General features: G+C 45.1%; 1 protein-coding gene across 2 annotated transcripts in view; it reads right to left on the reverse strand.

Annotated features, from left to right (window-relative positions):
- The window catches only part of BAIAP3 (BAI1 associated protein 3), a 395,244-nt gene that overhangs the window by 236,386 nt on the left and 144,924 nt on the right, over window positions 1-13,934 (reverse strand). The gene's annotated exons all lie outside the window — the stretch shown is intronic.

The following is a 13,934-nucleotide window of genomic DNA, read 5'->3' on the forward strand; positions in this document are numbered from 1 at the left end:
ACTTTGATTCATCCGTGGATTTTTTACCGCAACTTCAGCAGCGCAGAGAAAACCCACTATTTCAATACTACAATATGTAGTCACATAGGGAGGGACCTCCTAAATAACTGGAGCGGGGCAGAAAGAAGCTGGTCAGAGACAGCATCATACTAGTCAGGTGTTTCCCTATAGTCCCCAGCCAGCTTTTCAAAGCATTTTTACTCTGAAACACCGCAATGCTTAAGGGTAAAGCAAACCTGGCTGCAATTGTGCGGCCAGTCTGTTTCATGCTGCCAGTGGTTCAGGCAGCAAAAATCTGATGACAGGTTCCCTTTAAAGTTAATAGCACCAAGACTAGAAATGATGACGCCCCGTTCATAAAGTCACCTGCCTGCTCAGGCTTCTGTCTGGTTGCAGTGTAAGTTGAATGTAAGATACTTCAGTCAGAGACGACTGGAGAAGCAGCACAGAAGTGATTGGAATTTGGAAAAAAATCTGGCAACTTTTGAAAATGGGGTGGAAAAAACCCTTAAAATGTCCCAATGTTCCATTCTGGTTGAATGTTAACACAGTACTCTAGGTAATATACATGAGAAAAAAAAATAACCATTGAGGTCACTGAAGAACTCATGAGTGCGTTTAACAGCAAGCTAGTTGACGGTTTCCATTGTTAACCCGCAGAACTGTGAATGTAGATCTGGACTAGAACAAAAGTTTTAAATAAGTTTTTGATTTTGGTTGTCAGATTGGCTCATTTCACTTGCAAAGCCAGTCTCCTTCTTTGTAACGGCTGATGCATAGACAGAGAAGGGTGTTGGTTTTACTATTGAAATGAGCCCAGTCAGCCATCCCCTTCATACACATCATAGACCTGTGTCAAAATGAAGCAGAGAGTGGAGTTTCGAACACTTAAACCAAGTTTAAGAACACGTCTAGTGTTCGAAACGCGTTCAGTTTTCTCTCCAATTTTTGCACCTTCCATACTTCAAGTACACCTAATCGGTGTGTCGCAACGATGCCACTGTATTAAATTGTCCTAATAAAGACTTTACATTTTTATACGCTGAAGCTGGATTCTCACTTCGACTTGTGCATAATCCATTTAACTCTTGCTTCTACCATGTTGGACATATTGTATAAACTGTTCTACAACTTTCTATACACTTTCTATTTCAATTTACCATTTTCAAGATCTCTACTTGCTATTACTGGATTGGAAACAGTTTTGCTTTTTGATAAAAAGAGAAAGATGGCGACTTATTACAGATTTATATTAGCTTGTTTTGATATAATGTAACAAAATACCTTTTTACTGTTCAATCATCACAACACCTTTTAAGATACTCCGTGCCATTTCCAGAGGTGACTTCAGTCACATCCCCTTATGGCCAAGGGCCAGGGGTAAGGTACTTGAAGGCTTTTTCATATCGGTATTCATCACTTCGACATGTTTTTATACAGGATAAAAGCACAATTCCTCCACATTTTCATCTTCCATGTCTCTATTATAATGAGGCTCCTGGTATCTGAATCATATAAATAATTGCCTGTTTAATGATCTCTGAAGCCACCAAAAATTCTTGACAGTTGCCTTTATTTTTCATTTTTAAAACTACCTATAATGAGAATTAAAAATCAACAACAAAGGAGATTTCTGTAGTCCAGCGGCATCAAAAGGCTTCATAGATTGTTGGTATGGAGGCAGCATCGCAGAATGATTATTGCCACATCTCATTTATATTTCCTAACTGGACTATGTGGGCTAGACCCATAATGGTGCTCAATCTGGTCTTTCTGATTCATTAGAAAGAGGAAAAAGTAGTTTATACTGAAAATGATCATTTAGGCAGACAGCACAGAAAGAGAGAGAACGAAGGGGAAGGCTAGAAGTAGATATTAACAATACTGCAAATGTATATAGCACTCAAAGTCCATAAAAAGATGGAGGACATCCTCTATAACCACTGCAGTGGTTGCATTAAGCCATCAATGGTTTACTCAAATGGTGCCGGAGTGTCAACAAGTCTGTTCATTCTTAGTCTGATATACCGTACCTCTATCGTACCTCCGAACCATCCTAGAGCCAGCAGGACAGTCACAAATTTGGGGAGCAGTTCCCCTGCCCCAGGAGGTCTGGGATATGTGAATTGTATCTGCATCCTCCGGACACATATACAGTTGGACACAATTTAGGTAGAGATTGAAGTGTAACACAGGCACTTTAGATGCAGTGATGTAGCGCCCCGAGGGTTCGGCCGCTACAGGGGTATTGCACCTCTGCCAGAGGTGTGATATTCCACTCCCGGGTAAGGATGGAGTATGGACAAGGGCTCAGTTAGCTGCATACAGCACACACACCCCATTTCCGAGGGACAGCTCAACGGTGCTCCCACTAGACAGAAGTGCAGGCACGACCGACTATGTCCCCTGACTGGAGTGGGGAGGGGGGTGGAACACCCAGTGCTGTAGGGGCAGATAGGGGTTGGTTCCTGAGCGTAGGAAGGAGCCCATTGGTTGCTGGTCACCTGGGCTCATGGTCAGAGGGAGGTATAAAAGGTGGGCACCATCTTAGCTCTAGGAGAGAAGTGAAGTTCAGTCTGTGCAGAGAGGGGAGAAGACAGGGAGCGCAGAGGCTCTGTAGGAGCGGGACTGCCACCAGACGTGACCAGAAGACCCCCGGCCTGGTCGCAAGGCCGAGTGCCCCCGGGCGCTGCTCCCAGACCAGGTCCCCCAACTATACCATCGCTGGGCGTGGACCTATTTGCACATCATACCGGTCCGGATGGACTGCCGCTGGAGTGGCCGGCGGAAGTGACCGGCAGTCAGCCATGGAAGGTCCAGCCCCCGCGCGAGCCTCTGATACCGGCTCCAGAATCCGTAGAGGTCACCCTACCCCCACTGGAGGACGTCCAATTTGAGTGGGACCCCGCCGGCGAGAACTTGATGGGGTTCACTCAAGAGACCCGGGCGGACGCGGTCCGTCGTCTGGAGGCTTGTCAGCAGCAACTGGTGACCTTCGAACGGGAGCGACGAGAGCGGCGCGTCAGAGAGGAACGGCTCCAGGCCCAGAGTGCCGAACAGAAACGTAAGGCCCGCCAAGACCCCCGAGCTGCCCGCGGTCCCCGCATCACCGGGACCATAATCAAATTTCATATGGAGAATGGCTGGGGCTTTATCAGGGGTCCAGAAACTGCTGGCGACGTTTTTGTGACCCGCAGGGACGTTGAGAGTCATCTACCTGAGGGACACCGTGGCCATGACTTGTACCCTGGTGATGTGGTCACCTTCACCCGCCACGAGGGCGCCAAGGGACCGTACGCCCTACATGTTCATCGGCTCACTGAGGAGGAACTACAACACCACGGCTATGAGGAAAGCCAAGAGGACCCGGACGGGTCTGAAGAACCGTATGAGGAGGAAGAAGGAGCATATGGAGGACACCGCTACTAGTAAGTAGCAAAAGCATGTGTGTAAATAGTTACCCGTCGGGGTAAAAGAACTGTTTCCAGAGAGTGTGTGGTCCCCGTTGGGACTGTTAAGAGACTGTTACCTGTGTGCCCCTTATCCCTAACCAGGCTGAGGACTGTGAGCAGCCATTCCCCTCCCCAAAACTGGCCGAGGACTGAGAGCGGCCAATCCCCTGAAAATAGTTGCGCTTCCTAAAGCGCCCCCTACAGGTTTTATAAAAAGACTACCACGTCTACCTCGGGACAGCAAGTCCCTCATGTTTACAAGTTTGCCAAGGTTCCTGCAAGAATGCACACCTGGTCGCAAGTTGCACCGCCGCCAGGATCCAAGAATGTGTTGTAAAAATGTTTTCTTGCAAATGTTTTATAAGAATAAGTTTTATATGCTGCTAAATAGTGTTGTGAATGTTTTCTATAATGTTTATATGTCAAAAGAGTTCCAGAAGTATTAATATGTGTTTTATAATAGTGTGGCAAGGAAAGAAAAGCGTTTCCCATAAAGGGAACTGAACAGTATTGCCTGTTTTCTGATGTGAAAAGTTTTGAAAAAGTTTGCATGTCCTGTATTTAATTGTTTTTGCTCTTTTCCAGCCCGAGGACGTGCTGTGGTTTACCAGGGGGGAATGTAGCGCCCCGAGGGTTCGGCCGCTACAGGGGTATTGCACATCTGCCAGAGGTGTGATATTCCACTCCCGGGTAAGGATGGAGTATGGACCAGGGCTCAGTTAGCTGCATACAGCAAACACGCCCCATTTCCGAGGGACAGCTCAATGGTACTCCCACTAGACAGAAGTGCAGGCACGACCGACTATGTCCCTGACTGGAGTGGGGAGGGGGGTGGAACACCCAGTGCTGTAGGGGCTGATAGGGGTTGGTTCCTGAGCGTAGGAAGGAGCCAATTGGTTGCTGGTCACCTGGGCTCATGGTCAGAGGGAGGTATAAAAGGTGGGCACCGTCTTAGCTCTGGGAGAGAAGTGAAGTTCAGTCTGTGCAGAGAGGGGAGAAGACAGGGAGCAGAGGCTCTGTAGGAGCTCTGCTCAGAGGCAGGCCTAGAGAAAAGGCTGGAGCCTGAGAGGAGAAGGAGAAGTGGGCCTGGAGAAGAGGCCAAGGGAAGGAGGAGAAGACAGAACAGAAAAGGAGAAGAAGAGACAGAGGAACAGAAGGGCTCAGGAACAAGAAGGTGGAAGGGACCCTAAGAACCCACGAGAATCCAGGGTGAAGGGTCAGGCAGATTAAGGGTACCGGATCCCAAGTTGGTGGAGGAGAAACAACCCACAGCCAAAGACCGGAGGCTGTGACCATTTATTGGTGCAGCACCTCATCAAACCTGCTAGGAAGGCACCATATAGGACAGCGGAGAACGGGGCCCACGTTTACCTGCACAAGTCCGCGGAAGCTGGACAAAAGTGGGTCACTGGTGAGGCAGGCCAGAGAAAGGATTGAAGGGGGTCCTGTGCCATATTCCTGAGCTGCCTGGGAGTTGACCGAGCCCCTCACCTGGTGGACACTGCACGGCTTGGGCGGTCACTACCTGTACAGAAGTGACCCGGAGTGCCTGAACTGTGAGTAAAAGACATTGGACTGCAGTACGTTGTCTGTGTGCTCTTTCGCTCCTCCAGCACTAATGGCACTGGGACTCTCACCACCATCACTCCCACCTTCCACTACACTGCCCTGGGGCCGCACTCTTCCCGTGGGGAGTCACACCATCCCAGCTGCATACATCATCGGCCCCAGCGGTCTGCCCTGCAGCGGCGGTTCCTAATAACCGCAATCCACGGGTGGCGTAGTCGGACATTATCTAAAACATCTAAAAGAATGCCACTGGTCTGACCACCCTGAGCCACGGGACCGGGTCGCCACTACTACACCCATCGTCTCCCTATTGCCCAGTTCCGAGTGCCCCACGGCCCAGGGGGCGAGTCAGTGACACAGAAACACAGGGCAGCCAGTACATGGTTAATAAACAGGGGGGATTTATTGTAACAGGGTCAATCTCCACACAGGGAGTAACAGGGGAAATATGGGGAAATATGGGGACAACAAGGGGAGTAGCAGGTAACAGACTGTAAATGACAATTCACAGTTTGGTTAGATGTAGAGTCGACACGGTTGTAATCGGCAGTTTTACACTTAGCTGACTCTTGTTTCCCACAAGGCAGTTGCCGGCTGATACCGGTGTTGTTTTCTTCTGGCTTCCCCGCCTAAACAGTGCTCCATCTTCTGGCGGCAGCAGGCGGTCTCCGGTTTGACCCGCTGAGCCCCTAGTCCAAAACACTGCACCTCACTTGCTCGGTTCCACGTCTTCTGGCGGCAGCGGGCTGTCTCCAGTTTGACTCGCTGAGCCCCTAGTCCATAACACTGCACCTCACTTGCTCGGCTCCACGGACCCTGCGTCTCTTCTCCCTCTAGCGCGGCTTGACCGCAACTGTCAACTCCCTGCTTTCCCACGCAAAACTCCTTTTTCTCCCTCTTTCTAGACACACTTCCAGCTCCCTGGTCACCTGAGCTCTGGCTCTGGACACGCCCCCAGCTTCCCGGTCACCTGACTCCTGTGCTCACAGTCTGTCTTCCCCCTGCCACCAGAGGCACAGCCCCGGCAGTTCCGGATTCCTTGTTCTGAAAGTACGTACACCCCGGTCTTCCCCCTTACAGAAGGACCTGCAAAGACCTTCTGGTTATGTGATATTCTCAGGTAGCGTGACTGGCATCAGAAAGTAGCTCCGTCACAGACGAGTAGGGATGTGAAAGCACACAATGGTGTTATGGGCTCACTTGGTGAGGTTGATTCTCAAAGCCATAGATTTGGCTGAGCAGCATGGATTGGGGAGACAGTGGGTCTTGATGGATGACATTATCAGCGAGGACCAGGACAGCAGGGTATGCAGGTCAGCTGACAAACAAGCAGAGCAGGTAGCACAGATAAAATAGAGCCGGGTACAAATAGAAAACTAGTATCTTACAGAAGTGAAGCAATTAATCACAGGAATTCAGTGTGGTATCTTCCAGCAAGGCAATGGTTAAATACAGCAGACTGATATCTTCCAGCAGGGCAGTGGTTAACAGCAGCAATGTATGCATACTAGGATTAGTACCGAGTAAATGGTTAACCGCAAGAAAGCAGTGAAGTATAGGCAAACTGGAGATTTGTTTGAAGAAATGCATTACTTTGATTACAGATGCAGGGTGTGAACAGCACCGAGAACAATTGCAAGCAGTTGGCAACTTTTATGGTTTGAGTTAGGTGTGGATAACACCAGTAAGCTGGACTAAGCTTGGAAATAATGCTGGCTATAGAATAGAAGTCTGAAGTAGGAGAGATAGAAACTAAACATCTGTCTGGAGAGGAGCCAAGTGAAGCAGAAGCCGGCGCCCCATTTCTCACTTCCTCAATGTATTACTGGATGCCTGGGCCCCATCTGATAATGAAGCATCCTGGGCTCATGCATATGGCACCTTCTGGACTTGCTGGTTTCCAGAAGGCTTCAGTAGGCTTTTTTGGGTGTCGGAGATTTGCCATATCTTCTTGGAGTCGGGGTGGTCTCCCCTTTTTATGGCAGCCCCCTGGATGTTCTGGGAAAGTATGAGTTGATACAGAAAAGGACACAGACAGATGAGGGCCCCTGTGCAAGAACATTATATGGGCCCATTCCAGTCCAACAGCTCATCATAATGCACTATTCCACCTGCTTTGGAGATACTAGTGGGCCCCCTTACCACTTGGGCCCCTGTGGTAGCACAAACTGTATGTCCACCCCCTGAGTTGATATGGTTATAGATTGGCTGGGGAAATATAATCATTCATCGATTGACATATTATATGAGGTTTCTGGTCTGTGCCTTTATTAAGCCCTCCCCATCCATGAAGAACACCACATTTGCACCCCTATGCCACCAGGCCTTCTATATAGTCAAGTGGGCTGAAGCTGATGGTTTATTCCCAAAATCGCCTTTCTTATGAATCAACCCAAACATTTTCTGACACCACCGCGCTGTAAGCTTCACGTAGTCCCAGAACCGTTGGAATCTGCACACGTATCGGTGACGTTTCCTAATAAGCATCATAAAGTTTGGTGACAATACGTTTTCTCATACACAACATGAGCGTGATTGAAATAGCTGAAATAGACTGTAGGAAAAATGGGTAACCGATTTAACATATTTATTTAGCTCCTCAATGCCATAAAGCCTGTTATTAGAAATGAATGCTGCAATTACTCACTAGGCTAAATTACATACTGCTAAAAAGTACAGAGGAGGTAAAGAGCTTTTGTTCTTTATGACAACTCCAAATCTCCCTCCGCAGAAAGACGCAGACAGCAGACGAAAGTGTAAAAAAAAACTTTCCTGCAATCTACATTTAAATAAAATATGGGGGCTCTGAAATATCGGAAACAATGCAACATAGCACAATTATTTAGGATAAAATGACGACAATGACATACACTATGTATATGTTACAGGGCTTGTCTGGTTTAGAAAATACTTTAAATACCCTATTAAATGAATCTGAATAAATAAAAGTCTGTATATTCAAAGCCCACAAACGTCTCTTGCTCTGGAGGACTCAAACCCCACTGATTTCTATAACAAATGTGTAATATCTCATTTTGCCTGTGGAGGCACTGTAGAGAAATGAAAAGGTTTTTCTGCAATATTCCCCCCTAGTTTATAGCTGAGGGACCATTTTACCTAAAAGGAATTATTTAAAGTGGACAACTTATGGCCGACTGATTTCTATGGGAACTGTGTAATGCCTCATTTTGCCTGTTGAGGCACTACAGGGAAACTTAACACTTGCTATGGTATTCCCTTCTAGATTTTACAACTTATTGTGGTAGCGTGGGAGCCTTTTTCCCTAACATTGATGTTCCAAATTGGTTAATCTATTGCATGCAGGGTTGGACTGGCCCACCAGAGATCCGGAAAATCCTCTGGTGGGCCCTGGCTTCTCCTTCAGGAGAGTTCATAGCGCAAACTTTGCAGCTGCTATGGGGCTCTTGAGCGGGGGAAAAAGGTGAGCCCTCAGAATCAAATCCTCTGGTGAGCCCAATGTTCTTCAGTCTGACACTGATGGCATGCCAGAGTATTAGGATAGTTTAAGCTGCAAAATGTCAGATGGAGTAGACAAAACCTGGTGACTGATTCCCTTTAAAAAGAAATCCAAGGCCTGTCTTAAAAATGCCTATATCACCAACTTTAATGCCGGTAAGTATGTTAGGTGAAAGGGAATCTTTCACCAGGTTTTTGCCATGCAAAGTAGAGGCATAGACCCTGATTCCAGCGATGGGCTACTTCCTGCAATTTTGATAAAATCACTGTTTTATCTGCTGCAGCTCTACCAGTTCTCAGAATGCTACGCTGTGTATAACCCCACTGATTGGCAGCTTTCGGCCTATGCACAGTGTTCACAGAAAGCTGCCAATCAGTGGTGGGGGTGGGGTCATACAGAGCTCATGAATATGAGGACTATCATGGCAGTGGATTTACTAGTTCCCTAATTGTAATCTCATCCTGATCAAACAGTGATTTTGTCAAATCTACAGCGAGCAGCCCAGTAAGTGACACATCGCTGGAATCATGGTCTGTCTCTGCATTATACTGCTCTCCAATTAGGCGGCAAAAATCTGACAACAAAGTCCCTTTAATTCATAATAGTGTTTTAATTGATTTTGTAGTTTTAACCCCTTCATGACCGGAGCATTTTCCGTTTTTGAGTTTTCGTTTTTTTTCTCCCCTTCTTCCCAGAGCCATAGCCTTTTTATTTTTTGGTCAATATGGCCATGCGGGAGCTTATTTTTTGCTGGACGAGTTGTACTTTTAAACGCCATCACTGGTTTTACCATATGGTGTACTGGAAAAAAGGAAAAAAATTCCAAGTGCAGTGAAATTGCAAAAAAAATGCAGTTCCACAGTTGTTTTTTTTTTTTTTTTTCTTTCCACGTTCACTGAATGCTAAAACTGACCTTCCACTATGATTCTCCAGGTCATTACAAGTTCGTAGACACCAAACATGTATAGGTTCTTTTTTATTTAAGTGGTGAAAAAAAATTCCAAAGTTTGCTAAAAAAAAGTAGCGTCTCCATTTTTCGGGATCTGGGGCCGGGTGAGGGCTTATTTTTTGCGCGCCGGGCTGAAGTTTTTATTGATACCATTTTGAGGTAGATATGATGTTTTGATCGCCTGTTATTGCATTTTATTGCAATGCTGCGGCTACCAAAAAAACGTAATTCTGGCATTTCAAATTTTTTTCTTGTTATGTCGTTTAGCGATCGGATTAATTTTTTTTATATTGATAGATCGGGCAATTCTGAATGAGACGATACCAAATATGTGTATGTGGGGTTTATTTTTTATTATTTTATTTTGAATGGGGCAAAAGGGGGGTGATTTAAACTTTTATATATTTTTTTATTTTTTTTAATATTTTTAAAAACATTTTTTTACACTTTTTGCTTGATTCTATAGTCTCCATAGGAGACTAGAAGCAGCAACTGTCTGATCCCCTCTGCTACATAGAGGTGATGAGCAGATCACCTCTATGTAGCAGAAATGCTCCTGTGCTCTGAGCGCCCTCCACTAGGTGGCGCTCATAGCGATCTTTACATGACAACCACTGGGGTCTGCTGCAGACCCCGGGTTGCCATGCCCACCCATCAGTGACCCGCGATCATGTGATGGGGTCACATATGGGCGGGGTAAGTGACGCGCTTCCGGCGCAGCGCTGTTAAATGCCGCTGTCAGAGATTGACAGCAGCATTTAACTAGTTAACAGCCGCGGGTGGATCGCGATTCCACCCACGGCTATTGCGAGCACATGTCAGCTGTAAGAATCAGCTGACCTGTGCCCGGTTCAGTGCCCCCGCTGATCCGGCCTTTCTGACGAAGTGCGTACTAATACTGACCACGTCGGAAAGGGGTTAAAATAAAAACAAAAATTACCAACTACCACAAGTCAAGATAAACTGGATTTTTCAACATTTTTTTTAAACTTTACATTTGTTCTATGATTGCGCCATTTGATATATATTTTTAAACTTATTTTTTTAATATTAGTATTTTTTAACAATCCTATAAATCAAACAACTTTATTCTTTTCAAAGTTACATTTCCAAATTATTTTGGCAATTAATATGTAAGTTTACATATTAAATTGAATTTTTTTTTAATCATCAATCTCCCTCGCAGGCCACATTTTTTTTTTTTCAGTTTTTTTTCCCCCTCCATTGTTTTCTCTGTCATCATCTATAATTAGCCAGTCACAAAAGCTGCACTTTCCTAATTAAGACATAGTAAAGTTAATCACACTATTTACATTAGCCTTACCATCTAATTGCGGGAAAAGACTGTTTTTCATAATTGTAGTGTTATACACAAGAGAATGGGAACATCACGAGTGACCTCTGAACGGCGAGCAATTAGTGGCACAACACGCATTGCCGTGATGCTCACAATCTGTAATATTCCAGGAGTGAAAATGGGGTGAACATTAATGAGCTCAGAGCTGCACCTTTGTCATCATTTACTTAGAATTATGTTAATTTTTCCTTTAAGTGTATGTGATCGCGTAGAATGTTTAACCATTAGTACTACTTGAATATTCAATTTTATGTTGTTTGGAATACCTTTTATTAAAAATTAAAAATACCCTTCTTTAGACTTGGACTGGCCCACAGGAGAACAGGAGAATCCTCCGGTGGGCCCCTCTTATATGAGCACTGTATACTTGAATCACTATGTACAGACAAAGGCAGCATCTTATTCATTTAACAATCTACCCAGTTCATTGTTATATAAATTTGTGATTGATGATGATGTCTCATTTGCATGTAGGTGGGGTCCTGGAGTTTGTTACTGGTGGGTCCTACTTCTCCAAAGTAGGGTCAGTTCAAAGTGACCGATGCTTTTAAAGTTATTTTTTCATTTTTTGGGGGTTTGGAGCAGAGCGATCACTGCAGGAGAGCCTGGTAGTAATAAGCAGGGAAAGTGGTGTCAGAGTGGCAAGCAATGCAAGAGGGCATTCAAAAGTTTGCTATGGTCTCCTGATATTCTCTGAAGAGACAATTTGCATATTTAAATTCCCAGAGGAGCATTGCATGGCCTATAAGTCTCCTTACACTGGCATGTCACTCTCCATAAGTAGAAAACATTACCCCTTAGGCCCTAGTCAGAGGCCTCTCATACTTTGAACTGAGGAGGGGCAGTACCTCGAAACACTGTCTACCAATTGAGATTCTGGTTTGGCTTTTATTCCAAGTCATGTGGCAAAGCTCGTTAAGGGGTCGATATTGACTTTTAGGATTGCTACTTCCAATAGGTGACACTTCAGTTCAAGTTCTCTAGCTTTCTGAAGAGACAATTTGCATACCGCCATTTTTAGTTAAGCCCCTGCCTCCATGGTTCAGAAGACGCCATTGATTTTCCACAAAATCCCACAGATGATTGATTGAAGTTAGATCAAAGGAAATTGGAGGTCGTGTGAGCTCTCAGTCACGTTCCTTTATTCCTGGACATTTATTGCAGAATGGAGGAAGCATTAGGGATTATGATCCCTGCCATGAAGGAGCGCTCCTGCTCTGTAGAGGGTTTAGCTAGGTGGCATGTGTCAAAATAGCTTCCAAATAAAAGCCTGAACCCAATGTTTCCCAGCAGAACATTTCACCCTCATGTGCAGGCTTCTCCACGTAATGCAGCCTGGTGGTGCTATTTATTTCTCAGCTACGCAAAGGACACGCACATGATGGAAAAGAAAAGAAGGATCATCAGACCAGGACACCTTCTTTCATTGCTCCATGGACCAGTTCTGAAATTTTACTGCCCAGTTTTCCTGCTTCCAACACATCAATTACAAGAACTGACTGATTACTTGCAGCTTAATGTACTAATCCCGCAGCTTGGCAGGTGCCATTGTGCTCAGAGACTCAGTGACATTGGTCCTGTCATGAGGTTTAATTATATGGATGAGTGTATACAGATACATAGCGGAAATACAAGAAGTGCAATCTACAGCTGAATATTTATGAAAAATTAAGACATGATCTCAAATGGTTTTTCCAATTCTAGCTTCACTGTACTTTGAGCATTGGTTACATAAACTCACAAGACATACAAAGATGCTGGAGGTGCATTCCATAATTATATCACATGCAAAAAGTGTAGGAATACCCAGTAACAACGAATGGATGTTCTCATAGCCCGTTCTTCATTATGCCACTGACTTTAGTAGTCATGTTACCGGTTATTACAGAGAAACTGTGGCATCTAAGGGGTTAAACAAACAAACAAAAAGCTTAACCCCCTTAGACGCCCCAGTCAATGCCAACCGCAACATCTAAGTGGTTAAAGACAGACAACCACACCCAGGCATGGGGAACTACATAAATGTAACACCCAGCTCAAAAAAAAGAGAGGCCACTCCTTCATTCATGTAGTTCCCCATGTCTGGGTGTCCATTATCCGGGCTCAGTCCTTCTCGGCCCTTATCCACATGTACGTCACTTGACAAGTGGTAAGGCTTTAATATTAGATGATAGGACAGTCCCAAATAGGGTCACCGTGACGTGGTGGAATGGCATTTGCATTATTTTGATCAAAATTATGTTAACTATATATATGTACCCTATATTATTTTCATTCACTATTGCTGTTTATTTATTTAGTGCAGGGTATTTGCTTTTTATGTTTTTATCTTGGGTTTTGTCTGTTTAGTGGCCAGTGTGAACATACACTTACGTGCTGCATGCACACCAACTTATATTCCAGTTCACCTCTTCAGTCAATATCAACTGTAGCATCTAAGTGGTTATAGACAAAGATTATGGTGGAAAATAAGTATTTGGTCAATTACAAACAAGCAAGATTTCTGGCTCTCACAGACCTGTAACTTCTTCTTTAAGAGGCTCCTCTGTCCTCCACTCTTTACCTGTAGTACTGGCTCCTGTTTGAACTTGTTATCAGTATAAAAGACACCTGTCCGCAACCTCAAACAGTCACAATTCAAACTCCACTATGGTGAAGACCAAAGAGCTGTCGAACGACACCAGAAACAAAATTGTAGCCTTGTACCAGGCTGGGAAGACTGAATCTGCGATAGGCAAGCAGCTTGGTGTGAAAAAATCAACTGAGGGAGCAATAATTAGAAAATGGAAGACATACAAGACCACTGATAATCTCCCTCGATCTAGGGCTCCACACAAGATCTCACCCTGTGGGGTCAAAATGATCTCAGGAACAGTGAGCAAAAATCCCAGAACCACACGGGGTGACATGGTGAATCACCTGCAGAGAGCTGAGACCAACGTTAGACAGGCTACCATCAGTAACACACTACGCCACCAGGGACTTAGATCCTTCAGTGCCAGACGTGTCCCCTTCTTAAGCCATTAAATATCCGGGCCCATCTGAAGTTTTTTAGAGAGCATTTGGATGATCCAGAAGATTATTGGGAGAATGTCATATGGTCAGATGAAACCAAGGTTGAACTGTTTG

The sequence above is a fragment of the Phyllobates terribilis genome, unplaced genomic scaffold (genome assembly GCF_046119375.1).
Source record: "Phyllobates terribilis strain yellow unplaced genomic scaffold, ASM4611937v1 Scaffold_9__5_contigs__length_417890890, whole genome shotgun sequence".
NCBI lineage: Eukaryota > Metazoa > Chordata > Amphibia > Anura > Dendrobatidae > Phyllobates > Phyllobates terribilis.